We start from the raw sequence: 15,392 nt of genomic DNA on the forward strand, positions 1-15,392 counted from the left end.
AATTCATCATCATATTTGGTCACGTCAAAGAATGCTTTAAGGAAATATAGGCAGCGTAAACAGTTTTTTGCTTCTATAGATAATTTAATAGTTCTTTAGTAAATATCTTAAGTTTTTTTTATAGAACAGGGGGCAACCTAGGCTCACCTAATGTTAAGTGATACGTCCATGGACACTCTCAATGCCAGAGGGCTCGCGAGTGCGTTGCCGGCCTTTCAAGAATTGGTACGCTCTTTTCTAAGTTAAGTTCATTTACAATAAACGACCGTTTTTATCCTCTTTTTATGTTTTAATCATCTTCCACTCTAAACAAGTATTTGTGTCATCACATGCCCATCCCTTTTAGCCAGAAATAGCCATATTGTACCAGCTGATATAACTAAAAAAAAACTTGTGGCGAGGGTTGTAGCCCCCGATTTTGGTTTAAGATTCCTGTATCTGTTTCATGATATTTTTTCTTTATGCCAATTAGGTGAACAACCTTCTTTCCTACACGCTATCGATTTTAGGCATGCCGGTTTTCTCCAGATGTTTTCCTACACCGTACGAGCGGATGTTCACATACAAGGAACAATCCAGTCACAGCTGTGAAACGAACCCACGACCTCAGGGTCGAGAATCCCTCAATCAAGCCACTAGGCCAACACTTCTCCAATTTACATTATAGACTTCATAAATCCACGAAGTGCTTTATCATCTGTTCACTAGCTTGAACAGGGATTTTGCAACGTAAATGCTTTTTACAACTTCCTAGAATTTGCAACTTCATAATAACATTGTGGGCAATGGAATTAGGTATGAATGATACATATTTTATACCAGCTTAAGCCTTCCAAAGTTTAAATGACCTGGCTTTTAATAATTTAGGTCTCTATTAAAACAGATAACTGTAGTTAAAAGTACGTTCCAATTACGTACGGCATAATTTATTAAGTCAGAAAGAGATCGACCACTATCGAAATCTTGAATTATATCGTTTACTAGCTGACCGGGCAAACGTAGTTTTGCCATGTTTATATTATTAAAAAATAGGGGTTGATTGTAGAGGGTTGAAAATTGGGGGTTGTATGTATTTTTTAATGCTGTATCATAAAACATTGGGGGTGGACTACCCTTAACATTTAGGGGGATGAAAAATAGATGTTGTCCGATTCTCAGACATACTCAATATGCACACAAAATTTCATGAGAATCGATCAAGCCGTTTCGGAGGAGTTTAACCACAAACACCGTCCACCGTCCTTTTAGAGTATAGATTTTTTAACTATTATTATATTATAAGCATTATGTTTGTCCATGCCGTCAGCACCTATTATTATCAATGCCACACATTGGATATAATTTTTATAACTTGTTTTTTTCTTTTATCTGCTTTTGTTATGTTTGGCCTTGTTGGCGCAGATATAAACAAATTAATATAATTTTAAGAAACATAAATTTGTCAAATATGTACAACATTTGTTTTGACTTAGTGGATTTAAAATTATTGTGCTTTAATTGTTAAAATAATAAAACAGTAAAGGTTCGACTTTAAATTAATAAGAGCACGCATTTTTCAAATATTTCAAACATTCTATTCTGTTGTGGGGAAATGCCGCCGATATTCAGACAATTTTTGTTTTACAAAAAAGGGCTATTCGTTCAATTTACAAATTAAGTCCCAGACACTCCCTCAGAGATAAATTTAAAGAAATTAATATAATGTGCCTTCTCAGTATATCTATGAAAATCTTTTGTATGCTCATAAAAATATCAATTTGTTTAAAAAATACAGTGACGTCCATAACGTGAATACTAGAATCTAACACGAATTTGTTGTTCCTACAACCAGGCTTAAGAAAATAAGTGGTTCGTTTAGATGCCAATGTATACGTTTTTATAATAAACTACCTAGCCACATTCAAGTACTAAGCCTTAATAAATTCAAAAATTGTATAAAGCGGAAACTTTGTCAGAAAGCCTTTTATAATATCAAAGACTATATTGAGGACAAAAAGGCTTGGGATTGAGCTGCTCCAATAAATTTACACAATATTTATTAAAAATATGCTCGACGTGTAAAAGTGTTTGTTTGTAAAACCTAATTACAGAAATAAATCATTTAATTTAATCATTTAATAAATTATAATATAATTTCTGTTTATCTAATGAATACAGCCTACAAATATTTAAAAGCCTCCATTCAAAATACAAACAATAAACAATTAAAAGAATTCCACGACAAAAATAAGGTTCTCTGTCAAAACAAAGTAAAGAAGCCGCAGGAAATGTAAAGATTAAATCGAGAAAACATTATGAAATTGGGAAAACAAACACGATTCTTGTACAACTCCCCATTGATGACGTATTGACGAAGATAATGAAAAGACAAACTGTTTGATTTCGTTATAGACTTCTTGTTTAATAAGGTCGAAAGATATAATGTTTTGAAGTATAGGTATATTTCTTTATAGCAATGTTATTTCGGTTTTACTGTGAAGAAAAAGTAGCATAGAAATTCGGCTACAATAACAGAATATTATTATTATTATGTATATAAACACACTAGCAGCTTAATAAGCTGATGCGCGTGTATTTTGAGATTTGGAGAAACTATCCAATCTATTTTTAAAGGAGTTCAGAGATGGTGCACTGATTATACTTTCCGGAAGCCTATTCCAGTCGGCCACTACTCGGTTTGGGAGAAAGTTCTTTAGGGAATTTGTGTTATGTTGAGTGGTCTTAAGTTTTAAAGAGAGCATCTCAATTCCTGGAACATTATAGTGGCCAGTGAGGATTTTATAGGTTTCAATGAGATTTCCTCTTAATCTCTACTTCCTAAATCAGTAAGGTCAAGTGCTTTCAGACGCTCATTGTAAGATATGTTGGTCCTTTATTTTGTATAGCCATTCTAGTGCGTAAAAATGAGATAAACAATGTTTGTCGTGTCATCTACGTAGTTTGACAGTAGTTCCCAGTTAGTGACCCCACTATGCACATTTGATTTTAATTTTGGACACTGAGTATTTTTTATTAATTGTTATTGAAATGTTCTTTCAAATTAAGTTTTTATAATTGATGGCTGAAGTTTTTAAACATTTTTTTTTTTTAATACCAATGGCGTCCTATCACCAATGTAAATTTCAAAGCATATTATATTCTGACGTTCATAAGTTTCCTATGATTGATATTTTCATTTGATTTGTATCACACCACACATACACACCATCTCGTTTTAAAAGAAAAGTGGGGTTGTAAAAAAATGCCTAGAATTAGGCCCAAAACCTATTTACAAATCAAAAATACAATAATCTTCTGGAAGATTAACACTGTCCTAATTTACAACAGAGAACATTTGACAAAGACAGACAAAAACTTGCGATAAACAATGTTTTTACTTTTTGGTCACAAAATAAACAAAACGCCGTGACACTTCACTCACTCGTCGTGCGATGGTTACCCCTCCTAGGACTCCTTCTTTTCGCTATTTGATACTCCCGCGTATGGTGAATTGTTTGCGAGATATTTCGATTGCCCAACTTGCCCCTATACTCAACTAGCCCCGATCTACCCTACTCACTTTCACAGCATCACACAACAAAGCCGCATTAGGTATTACCTACTTTATATAAATTCATGATTATTTTTGTAAATGATTGAACCTTTTTGTATATTATGTATTCCTTCTTTCGCTGTATCTTTATTATATTTGTTTTGTCATATATAATTTATGTTACTGTAGCGAAATAAATAAAGAAATAAAACGCATTCAGTGAGTTGAGTAGAGCTCAGATTAAAACAAACTCTACATCTTAATATATATAAATTACGTGTCGCGTTGTTTGTCCGCTATGGACTCCTAAACTACCGAACCGATATCAATCAAATTTGCACACCGTGTGCAGTTTGATCTAACTTAAAGATAGGCTTACATCTTAATTTATACTCGCAATATTATTTTATTGCAAATTATTTGTTTATAATTTGACAGTCACAATTCTAACAGATGGCACTGTGTTGAAAGTACCAACGTTTCACATAAGCTACAATTTAATGGCATAACCACCAAAAAAGTATGGTCCCCATGACTGGTGTTCTCCTACCGTTTCCCTTGAACAGTTTACTACTATGTAATATAACAAAAATTTTAGCAACAGCAAAGCTTGGCCGAGTCTGCTAGTGCACATAATATATACTCTTATTAAGTGATTACATTAAAGTCACACTTTCAAAGGTTGGTCTAATTCTATTATACTGGCTTTTCAACTTCGCGAAGCCTTCATTAACGACACTTTTAGTGAAAAGAGCTTTTGTTGCACACATTTTTGGAATTCTCTTTGTTAACTAGTGGCCGAGGAAAACTTTTGTACTGGTGGAAACTATCTTTGAAAAATTTATACAGAAGTTTTATTAAACACTTTATGTCAAAGAAATTTCAAAGGAATGTTTTTGAGATTTGGCTTTTATGTTGTTTGTTGTTAAGAATTGTTGCAAAGAATGTTAGTTTAAGATTTTTGTCGAATAATTTGATTCTAAGGCACGATAAGAAATTTTATGATTACGTTCTTAAAATAATAACTAGCTGACCGGGCAAACGTCGTTTTGCCATTTATAATAAAAAAATAGGGGTTGATCGTAGGGGTGAAAGTTAGGGGTTGTATGTATTTTTTAATGCTGTATCATAAAAAAAAAACAGAAAAAAAAAACTAAAAATAAAAAAAAATATTTAGGGGTGGAGCCGTTTCGGAGGAGTTTAACCACAAACACCGCGACACGAGAATTTTATATAAGAAAAACCTTGTATTATAATTATAATCATAACAATCAAATATACAGTATTTACAATTTTCTTAAAGGCCACAGGGACGAACTTTTTAAATTTGTTTTAATTTTCTTTTTTTTAATTTTAATTATTTTAATTATTACCATGTAGGTTAAGAATTATTATTAATACTGTATATTTACAATGCTTCCTCTTGTTCTTTTTATATAGCGCGTCGCACCGCCATGAACTTCCTATCAGGGTTGTGAAAATACCATCATATCGATTATGACGTCATCCACTACCACGCTTTCCGTTGACATCCTTCTGCCAGATTCCAGCTCACATCTACCGCTTCTTAAGCAGATAACACTCTTAACAAAAATAATATACTAAATCATTTTTACCAGCAATCAAACATGGCTCCTTCTTAAACCATAAACTAGTCGTAAAGTGATGTCTGTTTTGTTAATATGTTATGCATTTTGAGATTTGCACAAATAATTATAGGCAGTTGTTGTAATCAAGTAAATATTCTAAAGCAAACCTAATAAACAGTGTTTTGTTAAATTTCTAGATGGATTGACATCCATGAATTATGAAAGAGCTGAATAAATTTGAGACGAGGAATTATGTCAAGTGAATGCAGCGGATTCTATACTGCCTCTTGTTCTGGGTAAGTTAAGTGCTTTTGTTAGGTCAACAAGGATTATAATTAGTCTAGGTTTATGAAGCAAGGGGAATTTTTAAACACTGCAAAATACTGCCCATAAAGGTAATACATGTATTTATTTATTTATTAACACTTCGTTCGACATAATTAAATAAAAAGGAGAGCAACTGGTGGCCTTATCGCTTTCGAGCGATCTCTTCCAGGCAGCCACTGTGAGAAAAGAAAAAATAAATAAAGTATTAAATTACATAAGGTAGGCAAGAAGTGCAAAAATACATGTATTACATATAGTTGTTGAGAAAAAGAAACTAAACAAGAACAAAAAACAAACTAATAAAGGACACATGAAAAAAATTAATACCTAATAATAAAAAGTGCACATGAATCAATATAATTTAATTTAAGATCAGTCTCACGTCAGAGTCAGTACATGTCTTCGAGTCGAGCACTTTTTTCGATATGACATATTAAAACGAGTTGAGCATGACGTACAGACTGCTGTAACCCAAGATCAGCTCTGTTCATCGAGAGCAAACGACCTCTATGGCGAGAGAGGGTTCAGGCTACTGCGGCTAATAAATGAAGTACCCGATCAGTTAAGATAGCCTAACGTTAAGGCCTGTATTCACTTTGATAAGTGCGAGTGCAAGTGATTAGTAATTGAGGATGATTAGTGCAGGTGTGTAATGCAAGTAGTGTCCAATTATTGTTTGGTGGCTCTGTTAAGTAAATTCAGTTGTCGATAGTTTGGCTGCTGCGAGTGAGGGGGGAGGAAGGGCGCACGCGACGTCACTACTCGCAGTTCACTCGCAAAAAAATAGAACACGCTTCTAATCTTTTCACTACACAGCCAACTAATTACCTGCACTAATCAGTCGCTGTCCACATTCTCCTAATCACTAATCACCTGCACTTATCACTAATCAAAGTGAATACAGGCCTGTAGGCAACATAAAAAGAAAGTTGAACAACTATTTTTATACGCATTTGTTGCCCTTCTAAACAATACCGCTATCCATGGTTACATTAATACAAGCAGTGGTTTTCTAATGTAACATGTCTTGATTTTATCATATTATTGTTAAATAAATAAAAGTAATATATATAAATCGATGACCCAGAGTAAAGGTGCCAATTCGAAGTAACGCTCGCCCAATCATTGATCATTTACGCCAATTTCTATTAAACGACGATTTGTAGCGTAATGTGTACGGAGGGAGCGTGCATATGTGTGGTCCTTTTTATTATTAATGTAGTTTAGAAATACCGTATTCAAATATAAGTCGGCATTTTTAACTTAAGTACCTTTTTTATAGAGCAAGCGGGAGGCTCATCTGATGTTATGTGATACCTAAAACCATGGACATACTGCTTGCGTTTCCGGCCTTTTAAGAATCGACACGCTCTCCTCTTGAAGGACCATAAGATTGGTCGGAAATACTTCAATGGGCAGCTTGTTTCACCATGGCAAAAAGTTCCTGTTTATATGCTTGTTTTTTTTTATCTATAAAAAACACAATCCTGTACTAACATTTGATACTAAATCGACAAGAATGGGCAACCAATTAATAAAATTTACACACATAAAAAAAAATAAACATAAGAAATTAATTCGGAAAAACAATAAATAATAGAAAATACTAAAAATACTAAGTACTTTAGACACTAACAAATAATAGAACTTTTGTTAGTTCACTCAACGGACACTTAAAAAGGTCCGTTAACCTATGTAAACTAACTAAAGTTCACACCGAATCATGTGTGCTCTTGTAGATTAGTCCTAGCTGTGGGCACATGAAGTAACGGCGGGCGATGTCGCCACCCGTCAGGCACAATGAAGCTAAGGCACTATAGTATTGCCGAATTACTGTTCTTGCCATGTTGTTATATGGCAAGCTGTTGCTTGATGTGGATTATTAAAGTTAGAATATAAGTGGTGCAAATTATAAAACATTCGTTTTAAAAAAATTCTTGGGAAAGTTGTTGGCAAAAAATCGTCACATACATTCTTTGTAAATAAATTATTACTAATATACTTTGTTATATATGGTTGTTTTTGTTAATTTTAGAAGTTTTAGAAAAAAAAATAAAAAAAAGTTAAATATTTGTATATAACAGATTGGTAAGTTAATAAACAATAGAATTGTTGATTAAAAAAAACTTTTTTTCTGTGACTTTATAGAGGACTGTCAATTATGATTTTTAGAAAAACTTAACTAATCATTTAAACAATAGAAAATGAAAAAAAAACGATTATAAACAATTAAAAATTGTTATTAAGGAAAAAAATTTTTTTTTAAGTCATAAAATTTTTAATGTAATAAAGTTGTGGTAAATTTTTTTTTTAAATATTGATTTAATCAATTTGTTTAAAAAAAATTTATCAACAAATGGCGGGATTTTTTTTTTGCAAATCAGTAAATATCTTGTATTAATAAAAAAACGATTATAATATGATGATTTAGAAAAAAAAAAAATTTTTTTAACAACATTACATGGATTTTTAAGTTTTTGTTTAAGTAAAAAAAATGTTATAAACAAAGTATAAATATTTTTTTATTTTTTATGGCACGATCTTGTTAAGTATGTATGTAAGAAAGGCTCTACGAAGCGAAATATTTTTACGACCATTATTTAAACATTTTTTTTCACTTACAATTAAGACGGTCGTTCGAGAAAATTTCGTTAGTTAACAATTATTTAACTTGTTGAAAAATTAACTTTAAGTAAAATTTTCAACGGGAATAAATTAATTATAGTGTTCAGAACACACCATAATTTTTTCAAATTTAAAAAAAAATATTCAATACCTTAAATAAATTAATTAATGTGCCGTAGTCGCTTTTGACGCCACGCGCGAATCCTAAAAATGTCACCCGCAGACCTATTTTCAGCGTTAAATTAAAATTATAAATAATGGAGATAGAGTTCCGGGAGTTAAGAGTTTTTTATTGGAAATTTCCTCCTCTTTCAGAATCTTTATTTGAAATTTCTTAAATATTAATAGTTTATTAAATATTGGCAAAAAACTAAATGCCATTTTTTTTCATCTTTAATTGTCTATAACTTTTGCAATTTTCTATGTGCTAATACACGCTTTTAGCACATTTTTCTAGACGTCATTCCGGATCCAATGAGCTATCGCACATAATTTTAAGAGCAGTATCTCTATTTTGTTCCATTTTCAACTTGTCGACTAGACTATAAGGTAATAGCCCCAATAGATGATCATGTATGTATGATTACTCGATCTATTTGTATATCTATATTCACATATTATTACACATTGTAAACGTGCTAATGATAATATAAATAATAATAAATCGGTCGCATAAAGCACAAGACGTTATGCCATACGACAGAATTGCCATCTAAAGTTCGAATATGTAACTACTAAACGAATACCTCAACCAATAGCGTGTATTTTTCTCGATCTCCCTTTCTCACTCTCTCTCTCAATCGGTCTCAATCGCTCTCTCCCTTTCGACAAAAACGCTGCACATCTTCGTGACGTTTCATCACACATTCACTTCAAAATTTGGAACTGTTTTAAGGTGGAGCCGTGATTCGACAAATTTACCCCAAATGATAACGTCCTTTCGGCTTTCTGAAGTCGGTTTAATCAAAAGCCTAATAGTATGAATGTAGATATCATCGAATGGAACAAATAGTTGTATTTAATGAAATAGAAAACACGCTACGCCACTTTATAATATGGACATTCCTGATTAATCAACGATATACACAGCTAAACGGATGAACACTTCAGAATATTATGATCAAATGAAAATGTTACTATGTTCACAGCAATCCTTGATATAATTTTGTTTTATTACAGTTATAGAGTAAGTAAGGTTGTTTATTAAATATTTTAAACTTATATTAAATATGTTTTTCTATTAACAATAATAAAAAAATCTGTATTCTTATTTAATTTAATTTTATATGTTGAGGTTAGTGGAAAAAGACAAGGATTGCCGTGTATTGGACCTTCTTGAGGTATAAATTGTTTCATTTGAATTTTGTTGTACTTTTTTAGCTTTGAGAAATACCCTCAAATTAGGTGACCCATTATAGGGTAATAAAATAACATATTGTTTATGAGGTAAAAATTTAAAAATCCCGGCTTTTATTTATTTAAGTTGTGTGATGTGGTAGATTACTTGCTTGTGGTTCCTTTTATAAATATTTTGCATTGCATTTAACTAATTTATCTAAATTTTAATGCAATTTAGATTAAGATGGTACGTTTATATTATTTGTTATAAATCCATATTTCATCGCCATCGCCAATCTTATCATCATCTTTTATGCCACGCCGTCGTCCGATAAATTTGTTTAATTTTTTTAAAACAAGTTCAGTGTACAAATCCGTCGCAGGCGCCGATCACAGAGCAACTGAACTCAACGATTGATCCTACCCACTACTGACAAATTCACTTAGGCAAAGTCAAAGTCTCTATCTCAGACATATAAAAATCACTTATAATTGTATAACGTATAATTGTTTTATAATTTTATTAGTAAAATTTGGCCTATGTATGTTTTAATAAATAATAATAAATTATCATGGAGACAGCCCTAATATAAAAATACCGCTTAAGGTAAATACTTCCGTCTAAAGGTGGGTACAGACTGGTGAAACGTAACATGCAATGTGTCATGCAATGAAAGAATTTAGCGTACACATTGCTGCAATGTATCATGAAAGGTAACACAGTTTGTAACAATTTCTCATAGTTTGGACGTCTTGTGCGCGCGAAATGTGCATTTCACGCGCACGCTACGAGCATTACAAGCCGCGCGCGGAGCGATCCGTGATTTGTCGGTTTTTCGAACGAACACAAAGGGGTGCGCAGTGTGCGCGGTGCGCCAACGTGGACGGTCGTTTTGAAATCAACACGTGCACGCAACGAACATGGAGGACGACACTGCGTGGAGTGAGGAAAAGGCATTTTGCTTGATAGATGCGTATAGAGTTCGTGAAATTTTGTGGAACCCGCAAAATGAAAACTATTTTAAGAAAAATATTAAGGTCTTCGGCGTGTTTTCATGAGTTGATGTATTATTAATAATGAAGTACTGATAATCGTCATAGCAAGAACGTGGTTTTTTGACTCCATGCTTCGTGTGATCTACCGGTTTGAAAACGTGTATCGAAGGGCCATGTTCGCGGCAGAATGGCGGATCAAGACGAACGCAGGAGGTTCGTAGTGAATGCGCGTTAAGAGCGCGCTATGCGTCCACGCTTGCAGCGAACATGCAATGAAAGGCAGAATAATACATTTCATGTTACGTTTCACCAGTCTGTACCCACCATAAGATTCCTCTAACTTCGCTAAATGGAAATAATCCACTACGGCTTTTAGTGTCTGAATAAAGCTAAACATAACGAAATTCTAAAATATACTCTACGGTCAATACATAGGATTGCTTTTTCTTTGGCGGTGTGAGGGAATCAAATACCTCCGTTTTAAGAATTCAGCAATCTCTGCCTTAATACTGATCATTTTATTTTGTACGCTTAATTATTTTTTTATCTAGTTTGAGGCTTAGTTATAGTGATTATAAAAAGTGCTGTGGTGATGTTTTTGTTCATTACAAAATTGTAACCATGGTAACAAGCACGGTTCTAGCTTAAAGCTAAGGTTTCCGAGAAAAGCGGTGCTGTTATCTATCGGCCGTAATGTAGCGTTGGGTGACGTAACCCATACGTTGTTTATAAATAAGATCGGTGTAGGTTTCCTAGAGAACGTTGAGTGTCACCGTAACGTCAAATAGTGGTGTTGTCTTTTGCATGACGGCCGTCATAGCGGTGATAAACATTTGTTTAACGTTTTTCGCGTGTAGCGGTGCCCATATTTAATTAATACAATGAGTGGAAACTTGACTTGAGCGAAAATGATGTTTTTTTGCATTATGTTAAAAAGTAAAGACGGCCGTTATTAACAACAGTAAAATGACGGCCGTTAGTTAACGGCACCGCTTTTCTAGGAAACCTAAGCTTTAGTCTACGTTTTATGATAAGACCGCTAGAGAGTACAGAACGTAATTATATGTATTTCAAATTATATTAAAAAATAAATCTAATAAAGAACATGCAGCAGTGTAAAAATTAATAATAATATTGAGAATTAGGGAAATTTTAGTTGAGTTACTCTTACTTTTATCAAAATATCTGTGAAAAAATTTAAGGACACTTTTATAATATATATTTTACATATGTAGCGAGCAAGTGTTAAATACGCACGTAATAAACGTCCAATCGTGCATGCCGGGATTCCAATGCGTCGTGCGATGAGAGGCGAGACTCGTACGATCAAACCACAAGGCCAACACTGCTCAAAGTAATAAACATTAATCTGAAATACGTTGCTTAAATCTGCTTTCGTTGACTTTCATACTAATACTTAACCAATCGTTTTGTTTTTAAACTTTTCCAACTAGCATGGGAAAGATTTGGTTATATCAAAGCGATTTATCGTATCTCAAATAACAAGAAAAGTAAAAGAAAATATTTATGCACCCATATTGTAAACATCCTCTCCAGAAATATCAATAATATCAATATCTCGAATATTACTGAATTGATTTTAATAGTTGCCGATAAATTTGTGAACATACATGGTATCTACTAATGGTGGTGATACCATAAACAACCATTATTTAACTCCAACAATACCACTACCTGATTAATCTTTATTATTTATGATCAAAAATCGATAGCCTTCCATGCATTTTTACACCTTACATTTAGTTCTGACTTATATTAGTTTCATTTACTCCCATTATTATAGTTATACATATACTAATTAAAATCAAATATTATGCTTTATGTCTTAGAACAAGCTTTTTGATAATATTTGATTGAAATTTTACACATACGCGCGTCTTGATAGTACATACATATCTTAGTTAGCACAACTAACTCTAGGCAGCGCTAGTGCGCTATAATGTCGAGTGTTTATCCTATATATAATGTACTCTATTTGCAAATATTAATGTATAGCTTAGAAAATATCAATCGCTTCGAATGTGCGACATGTATTACTATACATAAAAACATAACTTATAAAAAAAACTAAGTCTTGCCACGCAGTTCTTCGTTCAATTTCGTGAGATCCATGTAATACCAAGTCGGTCAATTTATTCAGCCCCTACTTAAGGGACTTTCTGTCTTAAGTTATTACGTAAGTAGCTAATCTGACAACCTCTTACAGGGACTACATCAATATTACAAATCTTTTATCTTAATATATATAAATTACGTGTCACGTTGTTTGTCCGCTATGGACTCCTAAACTACCGAACCGATATCAATCAAATTTGCACACCGTGTGCAGTTTGATCTAACTTACAAGATAGGATAGCTTACATCTTCATTAATATTATTTTATTGCAAATTATTTGATAGTCACAATTCTAATAGATGGCGCTGTGTTTAAAGTACCAACGTTTCACATAATGCTACAATTTAATGGCATAAACAACCAAAAAAGCATGGTGGTCCCCATGACTGGTGTTCTCCTACCGTTTCCCTTGAAAAGTTTACTACTATATAATATAACAAAAATCTTAGCCACAGCAAGGCTTGGCCGTGTCGTATTTTAATAAGATTGACTTGGCAATTTTTCTTGATTTATACACTAAACACTAAATATATTCTAAATTTAGGGTTTATATATCTACTAGAAGTGCCTTAGAGTTTTGATTATCGGTCAGTAAGTGAGTGACAAAATTAAGAAATTTAACCAGTTATATTCTTAAACAACGACAGTCAAAACCGTTTACGACGACATCGTTTAGAACAACCGGTATGTTGTTAGTCAAAATCTGTTATAACGACATGGAAGGGACAACTCATATTTGGTCGTAAAAGCCGATAGTCTTAACAGCCGATGAAGTTGTTATTAAGTACCTAATACAAAAGAATTCAGCTGGGACCTTCGATTTTGGTTAATATAACCGGTATATTATTCTAAACGATGTCGTCGTAAACTGTTTTGACTGTACTACTTGCCCAACTTTGATCCTTTAGAGTCATACGTGGTGTCGGAGAACTGGGTGGTCTTGACGAAAAAGCTTTATTGGTGAGCCTTGTAATTACACAATAAATATTAAATAGTTTATATATGCATGATAGGATATAAAATAAACGATACATATTCTTAGCCAGTTATGCTTAAGTTCTGTTATGAATAAGCCATATCCGAACTAAGAAAGCTCCCAGCGCTCAGAGTATTTTATTGAATTATTGGAAAAGTTGAAACAATAAATTGCTGCAAACAAAACCGGGGAATAGACGATTGTATGGGAATCTGAAATCAATTTCGCTATTTATGCTGCGTTTAAAACAGATTGAATCGGATTTGAGTGTATGGTTCGTTATTTATATACATTCAATACCTTTCATGGATTTTGGCTTCAGATTTTTGCATTGATTGGACTTCCGTGCCGATAGATATTATTTACTTGCTATGTATTTAATTTATTATTCTTAATAATAAAATCGGTTGTCTGTAAAGTCGGTTTACACTTTACTGCCGATAGTTGAACGTGACGTCATAAGAAAATACTGATGGAATGGTTGCATTCTTCAAAAGAAAATTTTAATTTTATTTGTTTGATAGATATTTTGTATGGATATAGAGGAGGTAAATGGAAATCACAATTGAATTGATAGAGTTAGATTTATTTATATTTACAATTATGTCAACGTTAAACTATCGTCAGTAAACCGACTTTACAGACAACCGATTTTTTTAATTTTTAATATTGGCTTTAAAATTACAATTTCACTGTTATATTTGTCATTCCAAAGGCCTATAATCCTATTGAAATTATGAATTACCGCAATCACCTGGGGCCTGCATCAGAATTAATTATTAGGTATTATGCACGTACTGAATTTAACCCGTCTGTTTCACGTACAATAAAATTGATATTTTATGCAAACATTTTCACTGTCCGAAACAGATATGGTCTACTATTATCATGGGATTTTTATCAGAAGTTCTGTATGCCTGAAGTGAAGAATAGTTACATCTTAGCATATATTTTGCTGTGACAACAAATTACTAAAACAATTCACCGTGAACCGAATAGTATTAGCCTTACACAAAATATTATTTCAAAGAAAGCGAAATGGTTTTTTTTTTAATCTCCACCCCACCAATCCATTAAGGCAGTTTTTTTTGAGACACAAGATATATTGGTGATAGTTTCGGGAAGACTGAGTGAAGCCTGTAATGAATATTATATGTTAAGTGTTTATTAGGCTTTTAATATTAAAAAGCTCACTTCGAAGAGATTGAAATCTTATCTCCAAACAGGTGCCGGAAAGATTTGGAAGTGAAATAAGAACCTCAAGTCCGAACTCGATGGATGGGGATGGATGGCTCTCTGTGGACGTCCTTTGCCGTATCCAGGGGTCATAGGACATTAAGTAAGTAGTTTTAATATTCTGTAATTAAAGAAAGTCCTAGTATTGAGCGATGCTATATATATATTATGTTTTTTTTTTTTTTTATTAATCTAGGACTTTAAAAGTTAGAGGAGGCCTTTGCCAAGAGGCACACCAAACTCCGAGATATACTGGAGTGAAAATATATTAAAGTTCAGATATATAAAACGACAGAGTTTCGGAATTTAAAGGCTATATTATTATTATTATTATTAATTAAATAAAAACATAATGATTGAAACAAATACTAACAATCTCTTACATCGCTTACACGTTTATGTTAGTAACAATACAATAATTATTTTTCGTAAAAATGTCGGAGGAGAAAATCCGAATAGAAATAAAACCGGAATTGTGCGGTAATGATACATTGTTCGATTTTCCGGCGATTCACCTAAAATATCGGCTCTTATGTGGAATGGAGGAAACAATTTGTATCTCTCTCCGCACATCAATAAAACATTCCCACCTTTTGTCTGCTTTTGTATTTTATTCCATACATATAACGATGGTCA

This window comes from Pieris napi, chromosome 14, assembly GCF_905475465.1.
Source record: "Pieris napi chromosome 14, ilPieNapi1.2, whole genome shotgun sequence".
NCBI lineage: Eukaryota > Metazoa > Arthropoda > Insecta > Lepidoptera > Pieridae > Pieris > Pieris napi.